Here is a 22377-nt window from a genome sequence, read left to right as displayed (position 1 = left end):
GTCCTTTGAAATATTCTGTTCAATTTTTTTACTTCATCATTTCTTCCATTTATTTTAGCTACTCTACAATCAAGAGCAAGTTTCAGAGACTCTTCTGACATCCACATTGATCGTCTCTTTCTCCTGATGTTTTGCTTTCTCTATATAGTATTTCTCGATGTCATCTCACAGCTTGTCCAAGTTTCTGTCATTAGTGTTCAGTGAGCCACATCTATCCTTGAGATGCTCTTGAAATCCAGGTGGGATCTGCTTCAGGGTCTATTTTGACCCTTATGGCACATTTACTAGTCTGTTCCACAGTCAGTCCCAGGCCTCATTTTGGTGGATGATCTTGAGCTTCTTCGTTATGTGTTCTCAGAGGGGTAGTCAGCTTGATTTCTGTGTATTCTATCTCAAGTTGTCGTTGTCCTTGTATATTGTCATTACTTGTGTTGCTGAAAAATGGTCTTGGTGAAGGTCTCGCAGAATCCTCTCATTCAGTCTTTGTCTTCATTTCTACTCCAGTACCATATTCTCTAACTACAGTTCCTTCATCTTTGTTTACGACTTTTGCATTGCAATTATAATTGCTTTTTGATTGCATGTTTGGTCAATTTTGGACAAATGATATTGGTAGAATTCTTTAATTTGTTCCTCACTCGTTTTAGTGGTTGGTGCATAAATTGGAATAATAGTTGTAGGGCTACATTTTCTTGTATGGCAATAGATATTATCTTATCACAGACAGCGTTGTATGCCAAGATACATCTTGAATTATCCAATTGAAAGATGAATGCCATGTAAGTCCTCTTGAATTTGTCATGCCCGGCAGAGTAAACCACTTGAATATGTGCTTAGGATATCGATCTTTGTGTGTTTTATTTCATTTTTGATGACTTCCATTTTGTCTATGCTCATGCTTTGTACAGTCCAAGTTCCAATTACAAACATATTTTTGCAGGTGTTCTTATTTTGAGTCATGCCCCATTAGTAAATGAAGATCCCCAAAGCATTCCTCCGTCTACATCTTAGAGTGGACTCTGTTTTGACATGGCAGCTCTTTCGTCCTCAGTCCTATTTTGAGCACCTTTCTATTCGAGGGACTCATCATCTGACACTACATCTGACAGTGTTCTGTTGCTGTTTATGAGGTTTTCAGTATCTGACAATGTTCTGCTGCTACTCGTAAGGGTTTAGGGGATAATTCTTCAGAAGTGGACAGCCTATTCTTTCTTCTCTAGTCTGTTCTTACTCTGGAAACTCTGTCAAAACCTGTTTACCTTGGATAGTCCTGCTGGTATTTGAAAAACAGCAACACGCAAGCTGCCACACTAAGACAAACTGACAGGTAAGTGGTGGCAGTTTCAAGTGGGATTATAGATACGAACTATCAGTTAAAGAGCATGGATACCACTTTGAGGAATAATGTGTGCCTGACTCCTGCCATGGTATTTTCAATCACCTCATATGCATGCATGTGAGAGTTGGACATGGAATAAGGAACACGGAAAGAAAAATCAGTGGATTTTGAAGTATGGTGCTGGTGAAGTAATTGAAAGTCCTGTGGACTGCCAAAAGAGCAAACAGGTCTGCCTTGGAAGCTGTACAGCCAAAATAGTCTTTAGAAGCAAGGATGGCAAGACTTTGTCTCATGAACTTTGGGCATATTGTCAGGAGAGACCAGTCCCTGGAGAAGGACATCATGCTTGGTAAAGCAGAGAGGCAGAAAAAAAAGGAGAAAGATCCTTGATGAGATGGATTGACACAGTGGCTACAACCATGGCCTCAAACATGACAACAATTGTGAGAATGGTACAGGACCTCTTCTACATAAGGTCACAGCCAACAGGATGGCATCTAACATGTTTGGACTCCATAAGAGGGCCCCCTTATTCTGAATGTACTCTTGATAAAGTGCTTCATATAACACCCCCAGTAAGCTTATTTAAGTGCATAATTTGAAATCAGGTACTCAGTTCTGGCACAAGATGACCCCCAACCCTTGGCATATGATCTTGTGACTAACACTGTTGTGACCCTAGGGAATTTCCCCCTATCTTTTGCCCCATGTCCTGTAAGCAAAAAGTGTCTTAGTCCCATTCCTAGAAAGGTGTAGTCGACATTGCTGTGGGAGTAAAATATGGCCACTGCTTCGGAGGCAAGGCAGAGGCAAAAAGCAGCAAAGTATTTGGAAAAGAGAAGAGACAAATTAATTAACGAGTCAAATCTTCTCTTTCAGATAGTATGGATGCAGTAGATCTTGCCTAATAAAGTCTTATTTCTCCAAAATGCCAAGTGTCCTTTTTCAATTTCAATTCTCAAAGTCCTCGTGATTTACTATGAGATTTAGAATTGTGGCACACACCGACAGAGAAAACATTTTGTGATACCAAACAATCCTAGTGCTCTTTTTCTATTTGTACATCTGTAGGGTTTGATATAATGAATGCAATGTGTGGTGCTGAACGCTTACTTTACTTTATGTATCAGATGCTTTAAGAAATAATAACATTAAAGTTATGTGGTCTAGTTTCTATATATCATAAACTTTACATTTTGCAATATTTGAACATGGTATATAAAATTTAATATGTAATGATCCATTTCTGAATCAAAATATTGTTTTAAGAATTTTATTCATATTTTCAGTTATCACTGCCTCATTTCTCCAGTACTAAAGTGTATTGCTATGGAAAGAATGACATGGAAATGTTGATGATAACAAAATAATCAGTGCATCTGATGAAATGAAAATAAATAGCATAAATTTATGAAGCATATATTTTCATCCTTTATTTGCATATTGCTGACCCATCAATAATTGAACTTGGTCTCTTATTGTTACTACTTTTTGTTGTTGCTCACTGTCAATCATATGTCTATCGCCCTCAAGTGTATTCCAACTCACAGCCATGCTCTAGAGTCAAATCTCTCCTGGAGCAGTCTCTTCTTCCTTTTGACAAGTGGCTGGTGGTTTTGAACCACCAACTTGTGGTTATCAGGCCAACAGTACCACCAGAGCTCCCTTTCTTTCTTTTATTAAAAAAAAAAAACATTTTATTCAGGGATCATTCAACTCATCACCATCCACCCATCCACCCATCCATCCATCCATCCATCCATCCATCCATCCATCCATCCATCCATTGTGTCGAGCACATTTGTACATTTGTTGCTATCATCATTCTCAAAACATTTGCTTCTATTTGAGCCCTTGGTATCAGCTTTTTCCTCTCCCTCCCCATCCCCTCTTCCTCATGAACCCTTGATAATTTATAAATTATTATTATTTTATCAAGTCTTACACTGTCTGATGTATCCCTTCACCCAGTTTTCTGTTGTCCATTACCCAGGGAGGGGGTTATATGTAGATCCTTGTAATCAGTTCCCCCTTTCGATCCCACCTTCTCTCCACCCTCCTGGCATCACCACTCTTATCAATGGTCCCGAGGGGTTCATCTGTCCTGGATTTCCTGTGTATCCAGTTCCTATCTGTACCAGTTTACATCCACTGGTCTAGCCAGATTTGCAAGGGAGAATTGGGATCATGAAAGTGGGAGGAGGAAGCATTTAAGAACTAGAGGAAAGTTGTATGTTTCATTGTTGCTATACTGCACCCTGACTGGCTCTTCTCCTTATGACCCTTCTGTAAGGGAATGTCCAGTTGTCTACAGATGGGCTTTGGGTCCCCACTCGGCACTCCCTCATTCACAATGATATGATTTTTTGTTCTTCAATGCCTGATACCTCATCCCATCAAAACCTCATAATCACACAGGCTGGTGTGCCTCTTCCATGTGGGTTTTGTTGCTTCTCAGCTAGATGGCCACCTGTTTATCTCCAAGCCTTTAAGACCATAGGTTCTATATCTTTTGATAGCCGGGCACCATCAGCTTTCTTCACCACTTTTGCCTATGCACCCGCTTTGGCTTCAGCAATCATGTCGGGAAGGGGCGTATCATGGAATGCCAGTTTAATAGAACAAAGTGTTCTTGTATTGAGGGAGTGCTTGAGTGGAGGCCCAATATCCATCTGCTACCTCACTACTAAACCTATGAATATAGGCACATAGATCTATTTCCCCATTGTCATAAATATATTTGCATATGTAAATGCCTGTATTTAGACCTTTATAAACACCCTTTGTCTCCCAGTTCTTTCCTCTATTTCCTTTTACTTTCCTCCTGTCCCACTGGCATACAGAGCTCCTTTTCACTCTTAGAAAACCTCTTCCATCAAATTGGCTCTGATTCATAATGACCTTGAGCAGCTGGTGGGTTCAATCTGCTGACTTTGTGATAAGCAGCCCAATGGTAACCTACTGCACCACCAAAACTCCTTTTCAGTCAAATAGGAAGCATAATTTTATGTATTTTAAAATTGAATTATGATGATGATATATTTGCCCAGGTACAAAGATAATTCATTATATTTACTAACCTTTTAGTGTGGTACATTTTAACTGTATACTTGTGCAAATTCATTGGTAGTCTTGTTCAAGGTCCTGCAACTACGAGAGGGCTTTTAAAAAGCTCATGGAAAAATGGAATTGAAAGATAATAGAATTTTTCCATGAACTTTTTCATAGTCTCCTCAGGAATCTCTATTAGGACTTCCTTCTTCTATCTTTGAGCTGGCTACAGGTCAGAGTGGTAGTAATCCGACTTTCAACTGCACTCTGCCTGAGGACATGAGAGTTTACATCATCATGATAACAAAGAACTCAATGGAGGCTGAATCTATGTGGAAACTCAATTTGGCTTTAGGGTTCCTACTGTAAATCTCAGCCTTCCACAAACCTAGTATTGAGAATAACAGTAGTTTCAGCTAATAAGTGTTCTTGAGTCTAAGGACTAAATGATGAATCACCCACTTGAGCAAATGACATGATTGGCAATGGGTACCGAACACTAGAGATATGAGGAGAAAGTGGCCTGTAAAACAGATACCTGCTTGTCCAGATGTAACATGTCGGAGAGTTGGCAGCATTACAGCCTAACGTCACAGCTAACATTTTAAATAAAGATGATTTTGGCCCCAAGTGACCGTATGCTAATTCTAAATGGCTTTAAAAACACAGAAGAAGTAGAATCTCATGTCACACGAAGTCCAGGGGAAGACAACACCAGTGATGGTTATTCCGCAGCTCAGCAACAGTATCAAGTATTGAGGGTCATTAGCAAGTATTGAGTGTCATTAGCAAGTATTTAGGGAGGGTCATTTCATCTTTCTGCTCACTCATTCTTGTCCTTGCCCTCAAAGTGAATTCTCTCTGGTTTTCAAGGTAGCTGCTGTAGCTAGATATCACAAGGAGGCAAGAAAATATTGAGAACAAAAGAGTTACTAGCTTTTCTTGTGCTATTTTTTGAAAAAGAGAGTCTTCACACAATCATCCTTGAGATGGTCTCTTGAACCTCATTGGCTTGAATTGCACTGATGTTAAAACAGAATCACTGTCAAGGGGGAAGAATTCAGGAATTACCCTGGGGCTAGAGGTCAGGCCATGTTCCCTTAAATCCTGTAGTTGTCAAGAACCAGGAAAGAAGGGGAATAAATGTTGTGTGGCCAGCCAACATTATTTACTTTACCTGGCCACCTCTAGTCTGAACCTATGACTCAAAGCTTTGCCAAGGAAAACACATCCTGGTTTCCACAAGTCCTTGCTCCCTGGTAAAAGGCAGCCAGAATTACAAAAGAATGGATACATTTGTTTTTTATGTAGACTTATTAATACATTGGAAACATAGTCAATGGGTCCATCTCAGTGGGCCATGTGTAAATTATGGAGTCTGGTGGAGCAGTCTGGGAGGGAAGATTAATTGCATAATGCATAAGGGTGATTAAGCATAATCACTATATTTTCGGCCCACTCTTACAAAGAACCGCCTAGGTGGGGGTTTCCCAATCATATCAATCTGTTCCAGCTTCCAGGCTAGTAGTATTCATGGTTATGTGGCCCCAGAGTAACATTTTCTGTCACCATTAACCAGAGGAGCCACACGAGGCTAGCATAACAGAATATTCTAATGCAGAAACAAAAGGTCTTGCAGCCTCGCAGGTTAGGGAAGAGGGACCCACACTCAGCCTATTAGCTTGTGCCTGAGAGTGTGATTTCTTTAGATACAGCTCCAAAGCTTGGCTTTGCATCCTGAAAGAAAGAAACTGGTCCAACCAGTTTATTTCTAATCCTTTGTTTTCCTTCCACCATTTTCCCCTTTGAAAACATCTTTTTTTCCCCCCAGACCACCATGCACACAAAGATACGTCAAGAGAAATTCATCCAAACTGGATGTTTCATGCACATCCAATTCAATTCTAAATATACATTTTGAGCCCCTACTATGAGTAAGGGATAAGCGTAGGTATTGTGAGGACTATACAAAGAAACACTATATTAAACACACATAGCTTTTGCCAATAACTAGTATTCATTAGGAGATGTAAAATGAAAAAGATATTTCACTGTCTTCAGAGGCCACATAGCTTTGGGGTGAGGGAAGGCAATTTGATAACTAACTAATTCATTGAACGTCATTGTGATTTCTCAAATTGGTATTGCTATGGGATCGAAAAGAGGCCAGACCCTGGGTGGAAAATGGAGGAAGCCATTACCCTGCAAGTGATACTTCGGTGAATGTTAAAGCATGCACAGGGATTTGCTAGATGATCCTGAGTCGCGATTTATAAAAGAAGAAATAAGGCTTTTACACTGAAAGACAAGACAAGACAAACGAGCAAAGTTCTCTAGAGGACAGCACGGAATGCTTCAAGGATGTTTTGTTCAGGGCTTTGGTGACTGAGTGGGCTTTTGAAAGTAGGAATCAACAAGGGCATTCCATGCAGAATGGACATTGCAAATACGACAGAAATGAGACAAATTCTATCAGCGCACACCCCCACCCCGACACTGTACCCAAGACTTTTCCTCTTTAGCTACCTTCTAATGAGATAGGAGTTTCTACTTGGTTCAGCTCCAGGGCTCTTATATAAAAATTCTGAAAAGGCAGCTAGCCTGGAATGATATAGATATGTGGAGTTTAGTTGAGGAGCAACAGAGACAAGAAAGCCTGCATCTGGGCTCAAATGAAATCTTTAAGTAGGAGCTTAGAGTCAGAGAGTACAAATACCGACAGCTTAGATACACGAGAAAAATGGGAGAAAAGAACGGAAAAAATCATTTTTAGGAAGTTTTATTATGGACCGAGCATGTTCTCTCTTATGATGTATTTCTGAAAGCCTACAATGAAGATTTACATAGATTACCCTCATTCATGTACAGGGCTGATGTTCCCTTGAGGCAAAAGTGTTTCGAGATGGTGCTGAGTGGCACCGAGGCTTTATTGGAGTTACTTTGGTTAGGGCACGCAGGGCACGAAGTTGAATTGGTATGGTAGGCAAGAAGTCACGCTGCCTGGTAAGAGCCGTATGGACAAGTACTAGTGCAGTTTTGGTTTTCGTTGCCACTGAGCTGGATTCAGGGAAATCCTGTGTACATTGCTTCATATCGGGCCACCCCCATGGTAGGTCGCTGATCACATCACTGTGGTCTGTAGGGTTTTCATTGGCAACGTTTGGAAGTAGCTTGTCAAACCTTTCAAACAAGTTTGGCCTTAGTCTGGAAGCTCTGCGGAAACCTATTCAGCATCCCAGCAACCTGCAAGCCTCCACTGACAGATGGGTGGCGGCTGTGTTGAGTGAGGCACATTGGCTGGGAATCAAATCTGAATCTCCTTCATGGAAGATGAGACTTCTACCACGAAACCACCAACACCTGGCCAAAGAAGATTTGTATTGGGACTGAGGCTAGGCTTAGTCCAGGGAGTGGAGAGCTTAGCAAGCGAGCTTAGCTAGGTGGTGTGTGCTTGTGAATAAAGTAGAGTCTCTAAAGTTTCTGAATGTGGTATTTCAGTATCAGAGATGTATTTTAGGGCAATTACATTGACAGTGGATGACAGCAGAATTGGTGGGAGAAGAATAGGAAATATAATTTTAAGAGCGGTTGCAAAATCAGATGCCAGAGAACAGATTTGGAAGATATTTCAGTGAATTAACTTTTTTAAAATTTGAATTGATTGACCAAGGGAGGACTTTAATAGTAGACACAGGCTCAATCAGGGCTACACAATGACAGGGTGCTTGCCAACTTCATTACTATTTTTTATTTCCATGATTTAGGAGTGACAGACGACTTGCAAAGTGCTCAGAGTGAATCTGGAGTACAATGCAATAGAACAAGTTTTTATTGAGCCCCCACCAGGTGGCTGGCACAAGGGCCTTGAGCACTGGGCTTACCATATAATTAGAGTTACCAGATCAACACACAAGCCAAGCCCCAGTGCAGAGGGAGATGGAGGGCTGTAACTTAATGAGAGGCAGATGTCAACGGGGAGCAGATGTTTGCAGCTCTTCAGTTATATCAAATTAATCATCTCCTGACTTCAAGGTGCTTCTTGGAGTCCAGGAAATTTCCCTGTAATAAATTGCTACTGGGATTGATTTTTGAAGTGAGAATGTATATGCCACTGTCTCAAATGCTGTAGAAGAGTTCTACCTAGAAGCCAAAGGGGGGAATGGTTTTTTTTTAAATGTAGCTGGCAAAGTTAGGTGGAGGGGAGAATATTAAACTCATAAACCTATTTCTAAAAAGAAAAAGCAAGAGAGAGAGAGAGCGAGCGCTTTATCTTTTGGTTAACCTCCAAGTGCGTAACTTGCACCGCCAGGGCCTGTCCGTCGAGATGACCCCAGTGAGAGTGCATATAGCAGAACACACGGGGCTGCACTGAGTTGAAATCCACTCATTGGGACTAACAACAACAAGGACAACTTTTTATTAATAAAAATTGGTGGCTGGCGCTTCTCAGCTAGTCTTTCTACATTGTTGTTTATTTAGCAACTGATTTTGAAAGCTACATTACTTATGGAAGTGACAATAGTGAATGAAAACAAAGACCCCGGCCTCATGGAATTTATGGAATTTATGGTATGGCCGGGAAGATAGACTTTCATGAGAAAAAAATGGCACAAATATCTCTATAAGGACAAATATGGTAAGCACTGTGAGGGAGCGTCCCATAGCTCCTGAAAAGAGTTAAGGCAGGATATTTTAAGTCTGGGAGATCAGAGAATTCTTTTTTTTTTTTTTGAGCAAGAGCTAGGCTACAGATCTAGCTCCTGTTTTTTCTGCCTCTGTTTGTCTGGTGGATCCCCTACCTTCTTTGTCTTCCCTCCCTCCCTGTCTGTTTCTCACCTTTCTCCCTGCCCCCTTGCCTCCCTCCTCTGTACCCGCTACACTGTCCTCTGCTTTGTCTTTGCTCCTCCCCTTCCTTGCCACATCTGTCCTTCACTCTAAGCTTTTCTTCTATCCTGTCCATTCAGGTGAAATCCAGAAGGACAGGTACTCTTTCTATGGCAGGTGGGTGCAGGGTCTCCTGGGAACCCATAATAGGGGCACTAAATTTAGGCTCGGGGTTGGGGCATGGGCAAGAGTCAGGTGAGAATGTAGATGTTGAAACCTTTGTTCTTGAGACAAAGCCTTACAGGAACTCTGGGTCACAGCATGATGGAGGGCTTTGTGCTGAGAAGGAATCTAAATGTAAAACAAACAATCAACGTGTGATGGTGACGCATATCTTGAAGAAGGCAGGAAACACAATAGGATCTGGGGCGACATGGGAGGCAACAGAAGTACACTGTGGTAAACACAGCAGAGAGTGGGGCTAGAAATGAAGAAGAAGATGTGCCTGGGACTGTGAGCAGGTGCCAGACGGTGGGACCATCATGGAATTGCAACCTGTGTACAGTGTCATCTAAGTTGATCCACCATTTTGGAAGATCAAAGCATGTAGTGTTGTAGTCCCACCTTTCCCAGCAAATGGACATTTTTGGCTCTTCACACTTGCCATCTCGAAACACTGGCCTAGGCCCTGTGGTCCCTGGATGTATTTGGGGACAGGGGTTTGAGATTAAGAAATGGAATTAAGTATAAAATTACGTGATTTTGAAAGTGTTGCAGTAACACCCAATCTCCTTTCTAGAAGACCCCAAAATTAAGATGGGTAAACACTATTAGAACAACTTTGTAATGGTTGAGACTCTCGTTACTGTGATACTAGTGAGATAAACCAGTTCTTCCTGTGAGAGTGGGTAAGGCGTTTCAGGTTGCAAAACCAAAATAAGTCTGTAAGACAATAAAAGATCAGAAAGTATTCACTGTTTCTAAATCAGGGCATATCACTATTGCCATCTTGAGCCTGGTAATTACTTGTTGTGGGGCTGGGGATGTCTTCCACGGCAGCAGCATGCCTCTGTCGCACTGGATGAATCCTTCCCCCAAATTTGGAACAATCAAAATTGTCTCCCAGACATTGCTGAATGTCTCCTGGAGGGCAAAAATTGTCCCAAGTTGAGAACCACTAGTCTAAACAAAGTGGTTGGAAGTATTGCTGATCTGAAGAAATCCAAGTCTTCTCAGAAGGATGTTGGATAAATTCTCTCTTAATTTAGAGTCCCATGGAGTGGACCTGATCCCATCCCAGGTGAAAGGCATTCCAGAGTTACAGCTGGAAACACCACGTCTCTCCACTCTCAGGGCCCCGCTAATTATTAGACCACCTCTTATTTCCTTTCATTTCCAAATGCCTCTAATGTGCTATCATGGCACGGATCCTACTTTCTCTCCAATTACATGATCATATGGACCTTTTTCAATTTGGCTTTCAGAGCCGCTTGCTCCTCAGAGACATCTTTGCTAAAAGCATTTAATGATCCTCAAGGTAGCCAACCCAGGGAGGTGCTTTAACGCCAGGGCCAGGCTGGACGAGGAAGCTGTCTGGAGTTCTGTCCATCTTCCAAGGCTGCCACAGTTTCCATTTCTCTGTCCTCCCAGCCTAGGGCCTGCTGACTTCTTTAGGTTTTGCATTTCAAATTCCTGTTTCATATGATGCCAGCAGCGACATTTCAGGCATTCCCCGGCAATATGTGTGGCAGCTTCTGCCTGCCTGTACACAGACACTCAGATATTCAAATCGCCTGTTGGGGGTCATCTTTAATCTGATGCCTAGACTTTGAACCCCTTGAGAACAGGGATTTTATCTTATTTTTCTTTGCTTTCCCAATGCTCATGTCTTCTCTAGTGTCTTAAGGACGCTAAGAGCTGCACCACAGCGGGCTTAGAATGAGTGTGCTGGAGAACACACGCCAGCGGCACATTTGGTGCACTGCGGGTATCCCTTCATTTGGGGGGTCTCTAGGATGTAGGTGAACCCATATTTTACTCATATGTTTCAGCTATTCTTAATAGTGTTCCTTTCTGCCCAACCTGGATCTTTAACAAGGTCATGTCATTATCAGTTATCTCATATTTCTAAAATTAGAAACAGTTTCATCGTCCTGGCAGCTTGACCAGGAGGCCAGTCTCTGAGTCTTCTTACCTTGGGCTACGGTCTTCTGGCGAATTCTCCAGTCCTCTCTTTCTAGTTTGCAATGTATTTTTTGTTCTTTTTTTTTTTAAACTCCATTGCCAACTTTCAACCAGAAAACTAGAGTTGAGCTGTCTAGTTGATCATCAACATTGTATACTGAGGGGGAGGGGACGTCTGCATTCAACTAGCTCGAGATAGCTCTCTGAGCAGCCGAGAAAAACAACACATCAGTAAAAAGAAATATAAGTATGGTTCCTTCCAAGGTATCCAGCCCGGTGCTCGCTTACAAAGCAGCCTCGAGTTCTGGGAATAATTAAGAGGTGGGGAAATAAAAAGGAAGTAGAAGAAAAAGAAGTGAAGATGCACATGTTGGCTTTGCAAAAATCTCTCCTTCACCTGCAGCATGTAGACCCTGTGCTAACTGGATGGAGAGAACACTTAAACCTGGCCTGAGGCCAAACTCATTAGCCACATAAAGAAAGAAGATGGACAGGGAGAGCAGGGGCATGATTTAAGCTTATCTGGAATCCTCCGACCCCCGCCCCCCCCCACCAGAACTGAATTATAAAGAATTGTAAAGCTACTATCTCTTGGAATCTCTAGGTTGCAGGCTCCATTTTATGGAGGAGAATAAGGAAGCTCTAAGAGATTAATTAACTTGTCCAAGGTCACCTTTCTGACAAGGGATAGAGTCAGGGCAGCAACCCAGATCCTCTTGACTCCACGTTCCGGGCTTTCGACTGTGAAACAGTGAGTCTCACTCCTACCCTCAGTGATCTCTCAGTTCTGATCTCCTGGCACTGTCATTTGGTCCTCATGCCATGCCTAATAAAGTCAATATTTGTTCTTATTCTCACACGGTTCCCTGCTGACAGTAGGATTGCTTATTCGGTGCAATGCTCACCTTCAAGGGCAGCCTTAAAACAGGGTCTTCAGGATGGTGGTTGACAGCCTGCTGCCATTTCCCACTGTGGAGCACCATTCTCAAGCACTTGCAAGGACTTTTTGCTCACAGACCAGCTCCTTGTAATAGTAATTAACAGGACGACCTGCAGAAGGTGAATTCTCCTTTCCCCAGGGACATGGCTAAGTGGGTCTTTGAGCTGAACTAAAAATAAGGAGAACCACCACAGACAGAAATGCTTTCCCAAAATTCTCTTTTCCCCCAAGGAGAAAGGAAGATAGTTTGCTCCCTTATGAAGGTTTTGTTACTTTCCTAAATAAATGGAAATATAAGTAGGAGGGGTCTTCAAAAAGTTCATGGAAAAGATCATGGAATTTGCCCATCCATTTTTTGAAGTCTCCTCATCTATATCATCTACCCTGGATGAACTATTGACTGTGGGCTATAGAGGGGGAAAATATGTAAAAGCTCCTAGCACATGAAAGTGTTCCAAACTAACTGTTAAATATTCAATCAATAAGTAAATGGTTTATTGTCACGTTATGTGCTGAAGGTGGAAAAACTGTAGTGGCTCAACTGGGCATTTTGACCACATCACACCAAGAAAAAGAAGCAAAACAGAAACTGCCTGAATGTTTTCCATGGTAAAGCTCCACCAGTGTTGAGGATGTATTTAGGATAATAGGAGAGTACGTTGGATTTTAGAATTGCCACCTGTGCCAATTTAAGCACATGGCCTTTAATTATGCTGTGGAACAGTTTTTAAAAAATCCAGGGAGTAAAAAGATTTGGGTTCAAGTTCCAATACTGCCTCTTACTAACTGTGAGAACTTGGGCTGGTCATTTCACCTCTCAAACTCTTAGTTTTTTACCTCTGTAAAATGAAGATAGTGCTAACAGCGAACTCAGGTATTGAGGGAGTGTGAGTTACAAGTCTGAGGGAGTGCTTTGTCCAAAATAAACAGGGATTCCAGTGTGGGTTATGAATTTTATTAGTCACCTGTGTCTACGTGGTTGAACAAAAGAATGAATGATCAGCTTTCCTCTTAAAATGCTAATGTTTTCAATTGCTCCTGAGTCAGCTGGGACTCATGATGACTTTAGATATAACTGACTGAAACCTTGCCCAGTCCTCTCCCATTTTCTTGACCATCAGTGTGTTTGAGCCCATTGTTGAAGCTACTGTCAGTCAATCGCTTTGAGTGTTTTCCTCATTTTTGCTCTCTACTCAAACATGATGTTCTTGTCTCGTGATTAGTTTATCCTGAAAAACCAAATAAGTGAGCTGAAATCTTGCCATCGTGAATGCATTAGGTGCATTCTAGTTGTTAATGTTTACAGATATTAATTAATTTAAAGTGGTCCACATGATTACTCAGGGATATTACTCATGGAAGCCGGAGGAAAAGCTCCCTGAATACAGTTAGAAGAGGCATGGAAATGTGGGTTCCACCCATCACCTGTGGTTATTTTGGACAACACACTGACCGAGAGTAGCTGAGTGAAGAGTTCTGACAGTCTCCCCACAATGTGTTAGGATCAGAGGAAATGGCTGACTGACCTCATGGGTATCAAACCACGACCATGTGTGTCAGTTGTACTTTACCCGTGTGTCTGGAGCTGACTCCAAATTATTGTCTGGAGCTGACGCCAAAGAAGAGACAAAACAAAATACTTACTTCTGACCCTGACAGATAGAGCCCTGTTTGCTGAAGGGCAGCTGAAGATGAGAAAGAGCTCTCACCCTTAGTTTATTCTTTTTAATTTAAAAATCGTTTTATTGGGGGCTCTTACAGCTCTTATAACAATCCATACATCAATTGTATCAAGCATATTGGTACATGTGTCACCAGCATCATTTTCTAAACATTTATTTTCTATTTGAGCCCTTGGTATCAGTTCCTCTTCACACACCCCCACCTCATGATCCCTTGATAAATTATAAATTATTATTATTTTCACATCTTACACCTACCTCTGTCTCCCTTCACTCATGTTTCTGTTGTGTGCCCCCTTTGGGGGATGGTTAATGTATTGATAATTTGTGATTGGTTCCCCTTTCTTCCCCCATTCTCCCTCCAGTTTCCTCCTTCCCTCCTGGTATTGCTACTCCCATTTCTGTTCCTGAGGAGTTTATGTGACCTGGATTCTGTGTGTCCTGAGCTCTTATCTGCACCAGTACACATGCTCTGGTCTAGCTATAACTGAAAGACAAGACTGGGGCTATGATAGTAGGGGGTGAGGAAACCTCCAGGAACCAGAGGAATAGTGTGTGTTTCATCGGTGCTATACTGCACCCTGGGTGACTCAGTCCTTCCTTGTGATCCTTCTGTGAGGCCATGTCCTATTGTCTGCAGAGGGATTTTGGATCTCTGCTCTGAGCCCACCTCATTCTCAGCAATATGTTGTTGTTTTGTGTCTTCTGATGTCTGTTTTGTGTCTTCTGATCCTGTCAACACCTCATGATCACACAGGCTGGCGTGCTTCTTCCATTAGACTTGTTGCTTCTCTGCTAGATGGCCACTTGTTTAGCTTCAAGTCTTTAAGGCCCCAGACACTATCTTTTGATAGCTGGATGCCATCAGCTTTCTTTACCACATTTGCTTGTGCATCCATTTTGTCTTCAGCGATCATGTTGGGAGGGTGAGCATCACAGAATGCCAGGTTGTTAGAACAGTGTTCTTGTGGTGATGGAGGGCTGGAGCAGAGGCACAAAGTCCATCAACTTTCTCAGTGTATTGCCATATAAATATATGTACATAGGCCGATTCCTCTATTTTTATGAATTAATATATTTACATAAGTGCACACCTATGTGTATACTTCTATCCATAGCTTTGCTTCCTAGATCTTTCCTCTGTTTCCTTTTACCTTCTTCCTGCCCCACCATCACACTCACTCTTTTTCTGCCTCTTAGAAATCCCTCTCAGCTAGATTGCTGTTGCTCCAACACCACTGAGATTGCTACATCCTCCTCGTTGTTGATTTCAATTCCCTAGTTATTCCCCTGTCTATGGCGTTGTTTGCTCACTGTTCCCTTCCCCTGCCTCCTCCTCCGCTTAAGTTCCCCTAGAACCATTGGTTCTGTTGCTTTTTCCTAGGACTTGCTTCCCATGCAGATCTTATATAGATAGGCAAAACAATAAAAACAGAGATAAAACAAAGGATTGAATGAGAAGAGAAAAATAGCCCCCAAACCCTGAAAAAACATTCACAATTCCAGTTCTGTCCACTGATCTTTATGACTCTCTCCCCACAGGTCCTGGGGGTTGGGGACCTGCCTCACTTAGCTTAAAGTCTATTTTGGAGGCCCCTCAGGGGCTTTGCGGCTTTGCTCTGCTCTCTGTGCTTTAGCAGCTTTGGGCGGGGATGTTGTCCTCAGGGCTTGGTTTGTCAGTAAGGGCTCTAGTCACTTACTCTCTCTTTTCTCCCCTTGATTTGCTTCCTTGTGGGCCGGGCAGGCTGGTCCCTCTCCCAGACCTGTAGGTTTCGTGTTGTCCTCTGTAGCACACACTTCCAAGGAGGGGTCAGTTTGGTTCTGATGGGGGTCAGCCCTGTAGGCCTCTGTGTTCATGAGTTGCCCCGTGTACTTACCTTGCCCTGCCGTGCTGTGGTGGGGTCTGCACCCTCCCCCTGAGTGGATTAGTGCCTTGCTGAGCCAGTGCCATCTTCCCCATCTTTTGTCTCCCCTTTCTCCCCTCCCCCCCTCTTTCCCCTTTCTTTGTGTTGGAATGACATGTACATTCTAGGATTTGGTCTGTCCCCTGCCAGATTGCCTGACCCTCAACCCATCAAGTGTGAGGTAAGTGGATTTTCTTCTATACCTACTGTGATGATTATATTTACCTCAGTGACTCATGTTGTACCTGTCCTTTTGTGATCAGCTAAATTCACTTAGCATAATTTCCTCCAACTCTTCCCATGAGAAAATGTGCTTCATGTGATCAACAGTGCTTTTTGGTGATGTGTATGTGCCAGAGTTTTCTAATCCACGCATATATTGATGGATATTTAGGTTGTTTCCTTTTTTTTTGTGATTGTGAATTGTACCGCAATAAACATTGGAGCACAGATGACTTGTTGTGGTCTGTTTCTTACCTCTTCTGGGTCATTGCTAAAAATCCTGCCAGGATGTGGGTTCTTTTGCTACTCTTTTGGTGGTCTTTTGACGCACACAGGTGTTTGATCCTTAGTATATCCCAATTGTCTATTTTAGCTTGATCTGAAATCTCACTTAGTAGAGTTATCTTATGAATTCCCTGCATCAAGGTTCTTAGGTTTGTCCCAATTCCTTCATGGATGGTCCTGAGAATTTGAAGGTTTACTTCTATTTAAAAAAAAATCATTTTATTATGGGCTCATACAACTCTTATCACAATCCATATATACATCAATTGTGTACAACACACATTCATTCAATGCCCTCATTATTCTCAAAACACCTGCTCTCCACTCAAATGCCTGGCATCAGCTCTTCATTTTCTCCCCTCCCTCCCCGCTCCCCCCTCCCCCACGAATCCTGATAATTTATAAATTATTATTTTGTCATATCTTACACTATCCAACGTCCCCCTTCACCTACTTTTCCGTTGTCCACTCCCCAGGGAGGAAGCTATATGTAGATTCTTGTAATGGGTTCCTCCTTTCCACCCCACCCTCTCTCCATCCTCCCAGAATTGCCACTCTCACCACTGGTCCTGAAGGGTTCATCTGTCCTGTATTCCCTGTGCTTCCAGTTCCTATCTGTACCAGTGTACATGCTCTGGTCTAGCCAGATTTGTAAGGTAGAATTGGTATCATGATAGTGGGGGGTTGGGGGAGGTAGCATTTAGGAACTAGAGGAAAGTTATATGTTTCATTGTTGCTACACTGCACCCTAAATGGCTCATCTCCTCTCTGCGACCCTTCCATAAGGGGATGTCCAATTGCCTACAGATGGCATTTGGGTCCCCACTCTGCACTCCCCCTCATTCACAATGATATGATTTTTTGTTCTGGTGATGCCTGATACCTGATGTCTTCGAAACCTCATGGTCACACAGGCTGGTGTATTTCTTCCATGTGGGCTTTGTTGCTTCTCAGCTAGATGGCCACTCAAACCTTCAAGCCTTTAAGACCTCAGATGCTATATCATTTGATAGCCGGGTATCATCAGCTTTCTCCACCACATTTGCTTATGCACCGATTTGTCTTCAGTGATCATATTGGGGAGGTGAGCACACAATGATATGATTTTTGTTCTTTGATGCCTGATAAAAGATCCCTTCGGTACCTCGTGATCACACAGGTTGGTGTGCTTCTTCCATGTGGGCTTTGTTGCTTCTGAGATAGATGGGCACTGGCTTACCTTAAAGCCTTTAAGACCCCAGGTGTTATATCTTTTGATAGCTGGTCACCATCAGCTTTCTTCACTATATTTGCTTATGCACCCACTTTGTCTTAAGCTATTGTGTCGGGAAGATGAGCATCATGGAATACCAGTTTAATGGAACAAAGTATTCTTGCATTGAGGGAGTACTTGAGTGGAGGCCCAATGTTCTTCTGTTACCTTAGTACTAAACCTATACATATACGCACATAGATCTATTTCCCCATCCTTATATATAAATATATTTGCATATGAACATGCCTTTATTTAGACTTTTATAAATGCCCTTTACTCCCTGGCTCTTTCCTCTATTTCCTTTTACTTTCCTCTTGTCCCACTATCATGTTCAACCTTCATTTGGGTTTCAGTAATTCCTCTTGGTTACATTACCTTTGGTCACACCCTACGAGGTCTCCTCCACCCTCCTCACCACCAATTTGGATCACTTGTTTGCCTGTTTCTGGGTTTGTTAAAACCATTTCCTTTCCCCCCACCTCCCCCTCTTCTATGTTCCCCCAAAATTGTCAGTCCCGTTGTTTTCTCTTTCAGATTTTTCATCCAGCCTATCTTATTTAGACAGACCTACAGAGCTAATATACACAAAACGAGACAGAATAAAACCAAGCAACAATATACAACAAAACAATACAACAAACCAATGACAAAAACCTAAACAAAACACAAGAAAGAAAAGCTTGTAGTTAGTTCAAGGGGCATTTGTTGGCCTTTAGGAGTGTTTTCCAGTCCAGTCTGTTGGGGCACCATGCCTTGGCCCCAAAATACACCTTCAGCATTCTCTGGGGCCCTCACCCCTCCATTACCTTGCTGTTCTGTTGCACCCCCTTAGTGTTTTGCCTCTGTGTGGTGGGATCAGATCAGGTGCAATTCCCACACTGTATTTCCGATGTTGTCCCCTGTAGGGCTGTGGGTCAGTGAGGGGCGTCATGTCTCATAGTGGGGCTGGCCTTGTGGTCCTCTCTGTGGACTGGCTGCTCTAATTGGGATTATTGTCCTCAAGGCCTGGTGGGCCAGAATGTGCTCCATTCTCTCCTCCTCCACCTTCATCTACTCCCCTGTGCTCCAATCAGATATGTCCTTCTCCCAGAGCTGCAGATTCAATGCCGTCTTTTGAAATAAATTCTTCTGGGGGGAGGGGTAGGTGTCCACTTATTATTTGGGATTGGGGAAAGCCCCACAAACCTCTCCACTGGTCCCCTACTCCATGCCAGCATGCTACATTCACATCTTGGAGCACTGGGTTGAAGTCTGGTCCCTCTTTCCCTGTGGAGATATAAACAATACCCTCCCCTTGGGTGGGCTAGCGCCCCGTGCCCCTGCTACCCATTTCTTCCCTATTTTCATTTTTTTCCTTTCCCCACCTCCCCCCAGTTGTCTACCATGTGTATCCCTGCATTTGATCTGGTCCCTGCCATACTACACGGTCCTCACCCCAAGAATGTTTGTATACAGTAGCTTTTTCTCTATGATCCTTTTGCATTTTTTTAGCGCTTACTTCAACGGACTTATGTTGTACTTGTCCTTTTTTTTTGTGCCTGACATACTTCGCTTAGCATGATTTACCTCCAGTTCTTCCCATGCAGCGATGTGCTTCATACGGTCATCACTCCTTTTTAGCGATGCATAGTACTCCATTGTGTGTGTGTGTGTGTGTATACCACAGTTTTTAAATCCCATCATCAGTTGATGGAAATTTGGGTTGCTTCCAACTCCTTGCAATTGTGAACTGTGCCACAATGAACATTGGAGCACAGATGTCTGGCCTTGGTTTGTTTCTTGCCTCTTCTGGGTATATGCCCTTAGGGGGATTGCTGGGTTGTATGGTAACTGGCTTTCCATCTGTTTTAGATATCGCCAGATCGATTTCCATAGTGGTCGTACATACTTACAAGTCCACCAGCAGTGGATGAGAGTTCCTGTCTCCCCACAGACTCCCCAACACTTGTAGCTTTCTGATTTTTTGAATTGGGCTACCTTTGAGGGTGTTAGGTGGTACCTCATTGTGGTTTTAATTTGCATTTCTCTTATGGCTAAAGATCGGGAACATTTTCTCATACGTTTGTTGGCCATTCGGATTTCTGCCCCTGTGAAACTTCTGTTCAAGTCCCTTGCCCACCTCTCAAGTGGGCAATTAGTTTTTCTTTTTGAAAGCTAGCAGAGTATTGTAGATTTTAGTAATAATGCCTTTGTCTGATGTGTCATTGCTAAAGATGTTTTCCCAGTCCGTGGACTCTCTTATTACTCTCTTGGTGAATTCTTTTGATGTACACAGGTGTTTTTACTTCAGTATATCCCATTTGTCAATTTGTGCTTCCTCTGTGTTTGTGTCCTTCCCTATTTCTGATAGCCTATGTATCCCCTGCGCCAAAGTTCTCAAGTTGGTCCCAATTCCCTCACTGATGGCCTTAATTGTTTGGACTTTATTGTTGTGCACGGAGACCACCACCACTTGTTTACAAGGGCATTGACCTCCCACTGGATGCTTTTTGTGCCTTTGTCAAAGATCAGTTTTCTATATGCTGATTGTTTTATTTCTGGGTTTTCTGTTCTTTTCCCTTGATCAGAGTATCTGTCATTATACCAGGACCATGCTGTTTTGACCAGTGTGGCTGTGTAGTAGTTGTTAACGTCAGGTTAGGTGAGCCCTGCAACTTCGTCCTTCTTCATGAGGAGTTCTCTGCTAATTCTGGGCTTATCCCCTCTCCCGATCAAATTGGTGGTCAGATTTTCTAATTCTTTGAAGAGGGTCGTTGGTATATGAATCAGGATAGCATTAAACTTATATAGTGCCTGGGTGAGATTGACATCTTTACTATATTGAGTCTTCCAATCCATGAGCATGGGATATTCTTTCATTTTTGGAGGTTGCTTGTGGTTGTCTGAAGTAGGTTTCTGTAGTTTTCCTTGTATAAGTCTTTTGTTTTATTGGCTAGATATATCCCTTGATATTTCAGTTTTTTTCTTGGCTATTGTGAAGGGTACTGCCTTCCCCCACCCAACCCCATTAAATAGTTTATTGGCAGTGAGCTCAAAAGGGTGATGGAGTTAGCATATACAGATAACACCACATACCACTGTCAGAAAGGCCGTGAGAGTGAGAGGAAAGAGTGGCCTGGTGTCCAGGTGGCACCCTCCCATCAAGAGGTGGGCATGGGAGGGGGCGGGGGGCCTGGAGTGTTGAGGGGGCAGCCTCACAACACCTCCATTTAGTAAGCATGGTTAAAGACAAGAGGAACTTGCTGGCTGCAGCCTCAGCCTGAACCCTTGGAGAGTATTTATTTGGCAAGTGAGGCTGTTGGCCACGGCTTGCTTGGTGCACTCTTCCTGGGCCACCATCAGGTTCTCCTTCTTGCAACCCCAGACCTTTAGGGAAGACCCTTGTAGGGCTCAACCATAGAAGAAGGTCAGGGTCTATGGCTTAAGCAGGGGGCACTTGTTGATGGCATTGCGGTTGATGGACGCCTCCTCCTCGCTCTGATCTCCAGACAGGGAGGTGACCCCAGTAACATAAAGAGCCCTGTGCAGCGCAGTTGCAGTCCAGTGTGGTGATATTTGCCATGGTAATGTCCTCATCTAAAACTTCTGTGTGTAGGCATGACCAGGAGTGATCATACTGGGCTGTAGCAAGGTGCCATCCAGGTAGACATGGTGATCTGGTTGGTAGACGCCAGCCAGCACTTTCTCAGTGACCTACTGTCAGCGTTTCAGGTCATGGTCACCATCAGGGAGGATCTTGGATTCCACAATGGGCACAGTGCCAATCTGCTGGCATTGGCATTTTCCATGATAGTGAGGGCTGAAAGTGTATATTCACCAATCTTTAGCACACAACGCCACTTGGCAAAGTCAGCGCCATCTTTATCGTACTGGGCACAGTGCTCAGACAGCCCATCCTGCCCTTGGGTAGTGATCTTACCCTTTGTTTCTGCCAGGGGCACCACACCCTTATCCACCTTGATGCTCACGATACCAACCTTGGATTTGATAACTTGAGGGAAGGGGCACACATTATCCGCCTTCTGGGAGAGTGGCTCATGGAAGAGGATGATGTCCCCACTGCAGGTTTTCACCTGATCATCCGTGGTCAGCAACAGCTGGCAGTAGAAGCAATGGTTCTCTTTGGTGTTCTCAGTTCCAATAGACTGTAGTCACTTGGCAATGCTTCTGATAGATTCATCTGCAGCCAGGATGCCCTTGCCCTGAGTCACAATACAATGGGCCATGTCTGGCAGCTCCTTCTGCTCTAGGGTGAGTGCTGGGATGGGTAGGACATAGTGGTGGTGATGGCATGTTCCTTCCTGGAAGCTAATGGAGCGGCAGCTGGCCTGGTCAGCATTGAGTGCCTGAGTACTGCCTTCTTGGTCTCCTCTTTCATGGTCTTGTCTGCTGTATATAGCAAAATGGTAGACTTCAGTTTGTTGATCTATTATCCTGCCACTTTCCGTATTCCTCTATCACTGCCAGTACGCGTGCTGTGGAGCTTGGAGTTTTCAATGTATAGATAGAATCATGTTGTTTGTAAAAAGTGATAGTTTCACCTCCTCCTCTCCCAGATGGATACCTGTAATGTCCTCCCACTGCCTTATATTGTTAGGTAGGACCTCCAGTACAATGTTGACTAGAAGTGGGCATCTGTGTCTGGTCCCCTTTTTCAGTGGGATTGTTTTTGTCTTTTCTCCATTGAACCT

The 22377-nt window shown here is 43.2% G+C and overlaps 1 pseudogene; it reads right to left on the bottom strand.

The window, feature by feature from the left end:
* Positions 1-22064, bottom strand: part of LOC142458502 (fructose-bisphosphate aldolase A pseudogene) — a 173257-nt pseudogene extending 151193 nt beyond the window's left edge.
* Positions 22065-22377: the final 313 nt, after the last annotated feature.

This window comes from Tenrec ecaudatus, chromosome 10 (genome assembly GCF_050624435.1).
Source record: "Tenrec ecaudatus isolate mTenEca1 chromosome 10, mTenEca1.hap1, whole genome shotgun sequence".
Lineage (NCBI taxonomy): Eukaryota > Metazoa > Chordata > Mammalia > Afrosoricida > Tenrecidae > Tenrec > Tenrec ecaudatus.
The sequence above is the reverse complement of the archived record's forward strand: the minus strand, read 5'-3'. Positions and strand labels throughout refer to the sequence as shown.